At 44.3% G+C, this 3,592-nt stretch overlaps 1 pseudogene; it reads left to right on the forward strand.

Moving 5' to 3' along the window:
• Positions 1-84: 84 nt before the first annotated feature.
• Positions 85-3,192, forward strand: LOC102894248 (annotated as a pseudogene).
• Positions 3,193-3,592: the final 400 nt, after the last annotated feature.

Below are 3,592 nucleotides of genomic sequence, written 5' to 3' on the forward strand. Positions count from 1 at the left end.
TATGCACGGGGTGGGGGTCTCTTCTTCTTTTTCTTTTCTTTTTTTTTCTTTGAGTGTGTAGATATTCCCTTAGTCCCCAGTTTACAGTATAGAAGCTCAACCACAGTTGTGTCCAGTGCCCTCTGTCCAAAGTCTCTGTGATTTAACCTCTTTTGTGAGTAAAGCTTATCTTTTGCTGGGGTGGGTGATGGGCAATTGCTCAGCAGCTGGAGTAGGTGAGGGAATGAGGGAAAATTTCCTCATGTACACAGATTTTCGACCAGTTCTCTTTCCTGTCTCTGTCCCCATCATCTTCCTCACTTCAAGAACTATTGTTATCTCCAATTCCTGATCCTTTTTGGGCTTCTGAGGCACAAGTTAACCTGTTTCTGGGCCTCCTGGATGCTGCTGGTTTAAATTTCAGCTTTCTCTGTCTTTTAAAGTAAGTTTCTACTTATCAATCTTCTTTTTGGCTTCCAAAATTTTATCCTATTCTTTGATTTTTCACTTTTTTTTTTATCATTTATAGTTTATGCTGTTTTTATTCCACTATAGTCATTTTAGTGAGATTTAGGAGGGAACAAAAGGTAAATATATGTGTTTAACCTGCCATGCTGTTTAAAAAACAGTTTTTTAAAAAATTTAAAATATTTGCAGGCAGTTTAATAAACAATTACAAAGTGAACAATCATTAGTCAATACTCAAATCAAGAAATAAAACATTGCTAGCACCCTGAAAGCCCTCAGGTATCCCTTCCTGATGGCAACTAGATTTCCAAATTTCACTTTTAGAAATTTGGGGGAACTTCTTGATGCCAACAAGCACTGTAAAGTAGGATCAGTATAACAGATTTAGCATTTCCTTTAGGCAGTTAACAGTGCTCTGTTTTTTGAGGTTGCAAATATGAACAAGCACAATCCCTTTTCCCAAGGAGCTTATCTCCCTTTCACAAGAATATCTAGCCAGCTCACCACCCTCCTACATGGGAAACTAGCCTCCCTTCCCAAACCTCAGAATGAATCTGTGCAGCCCCAGTGGGAACCCTGCTCTTCTGGCCACAGCCAATTGGATAGAGGTCTAGGGTCACGTGACCCAAGTTGCACCAACTGAATTTCCTCTCTGAGGTATTTAGAATTAGAATTGAAAGATGCTAATTGGTTTCTTCTGCTCACTGAATTAAGGGCATATAAGCACTGGCTTGGACATTTCTCACCATGCACCTGTGACAGTGCAGAGAAAACCCATCTGGAGAGACAGAGGGAAAAACAAGGCAGGCATCTAGAATGTCTTTCCAGTTCCTGCTTTTGGACTTATGAGACAGTCCTACATTAAGAGCCTTTACTAAAACAACTATGGATGCATCTCGGACTCGCTCCAGGACAAGGCTCAGCTCTTGCCAGGCTAACTTGAGACATGTCTGACACAAGCGAGAGTGGTACAGGTACAATCACTTTCAGGTTGAAGCTTCAGAAAAGGACAGTGGCTTGAACATGTAGACCTTGTTGACAGTGACCAAGAACTTGGAGATCTCAGAGTCACTGGAAGTTTCAAAGGCACCAGAGGTCTCAGAGACTGTGAAGGTCTTAAATGCTGCATGGGTCTCAAAGACCACAGAGGTCTCAAAGACCCCAGAGGCTTAGGAGACAACTGCCAGTCATGTCTCACCTTCCACTAAATCGACTGATACCCAGGTCCTAGCAGCTGAAAAGAAGAGTCCAGCAGGCGACACCAAGAAGCAGAATGCTGACCCTCAGGCTGTGACAGTGCCTGCCACTGAGACAAGAAAGATCAGCTGTGTAGCTGATATGAAGGTCAATACCAAGGCCCTGAAGACTGAGGCTGCTGCCTCTCAGGCTCCAGAAGATGAATCGGAGCCTGAAGGTACAGCTGCCTAGGCTCAAGAGAGTCAGGATACTCAGCCTGAGGTCAAGGCCAAGAAAGCTTGGAAGGTGAAGCACCTGAATGGGAAAGAGGTTGGCAACAGTAATCAGATTCAGGCTTCTGGAACCACAGGTGGCCAAAGGGTCTTAAAGGCCCTAATGGCCTCAGTGGCCTGCAGGGCTTCAAGGAGTCCCATAGCCTTTTGTGCCCACAGAGTATCAAGAACTTGGTTGGCTGCTTGGGCCTGGAGGGCTTTGTTTTCTCTGAGATCTCCTAAGGCCTATAGGGGCAAGGCTTGCCATAGAGGTGCCAAGAGCCTGAAGTGCCACCACCTTATGAGGTGGCCCTTTTGCAAGGGAGAGCAAATGATTTAGTGAAGTATCTGTTGGTTAAAGACCAGACAAAGATTCCCATTAAGCGCTCAGACATGCTGAAGGACATCATCAAAGAATACACTGATATGTACCCTGAAATTACTGAATGAGCAGGCTATTCCTTGGAGAAGGTATTTGGGATCCAACTGAAGGAAATCGATAAGAATGACCACCGTACATTCTTCTCAGCACCTTGGAGCCTACTGATGCAGGCATACTGGGAACAACCAAGGACTCTCCAAAGCTGGATCTTCTCATGGTGCTTCTTAGCATCATCTTCATGAATAGAAATCAGTCCAGTGAGGCTGTCATCTGGGAGATGCTGCACAAGTTGGGGCTGCACCCCAGGATACATCATTCATTTTGGGGGGATGTGAAGAAGCTCATTACTGATGAGTTTCAAACAGAAGTCCCTGGACTATCCAAGAGTCCCTAATAGCAATCCCCCTGAGTATGAGTTCTTCTAGGGCCTGCATTCCTACTATAAGAGCAACAAGATGAAAGTCCTCAAGTTTGCCTGCAAGGTACAAAAGAAGGATCCCAAGGAATGGGCAGCTCAGTACCGAGAGGCAGTGGAAACAGATATGAAGCCTGTGGCTGAGGCTGCAGCTGAAGCCAAGGTGAGGGCCGAGATTAGAGCTCAAATGCATCTGGCCTTGCAACTGAGATGAAACTGATATTGGACCCTGGGCCAAAGCCCGGATCCAGGAAGCAGCTGAAGCTAAAGTCAAAGCCCAAGAGAGTAGTGGTACCAGTACTGGTGCTGATGGCAGTGGTGGCTTTGGTGCCAGTGCCAGCTTGACCCCCACTTCTATATTTGGGCTCTTCACTGGCCTCAGTGGAGCTGATGCCAGCAGCAGTGGCAGCTCTGGTGCCTGTGGTTTCTCTTACAAGTGAGATTTCAGGTATTGCTAATCTCAGCAGTATTTCTCTTCAAGCCAGGGTGCATCCTCAGGAACCTACTCAGCACGTCACTCTAGGCAGCTACTATCAATCAATTTAAGTTGGTACTCTACAATAAATCTATTTGCCATTTCTGAGTTTATTCCTTTTTTTTGCTTTTGTTTTGTTTTGTTTTGTTTTTGGTTGGCTGTCACATTTTGGTATCACAATTAAAAGTGAATTGGGAAAGTTTCAAAAAAAAAAAAAACCAAAAAAAAAACCAACCCCAACAAAAAAAAAACCAACCCCAACTATAATACTATACCATATGAAGAGGGCTCAAAGCAGTAAAGAGAGTATATCTGGTTATAGAGCAGGTAGGATCAGAAGTAGTGAAATATTTTATGAAAATCTTTGACAGTTGAGATCACTGTAAATGACGGGTAAGAATCTTAACAGGAGGAGATGGGGTGAG

This window comes from Pteropus alecto, unplaced genomic scaffold, assembly GCF_000325575.1.
Source record: "Pteropus alecto unplaced genomic scaffold, ASM32557v1 scaffold94, whole genome shotgun sequence".
NCBI lineage: Eukaryota > Metazoa > Chordata > Mammalia > Chiroptera > Pteropodidae > Pteropus > Pteropus alecto.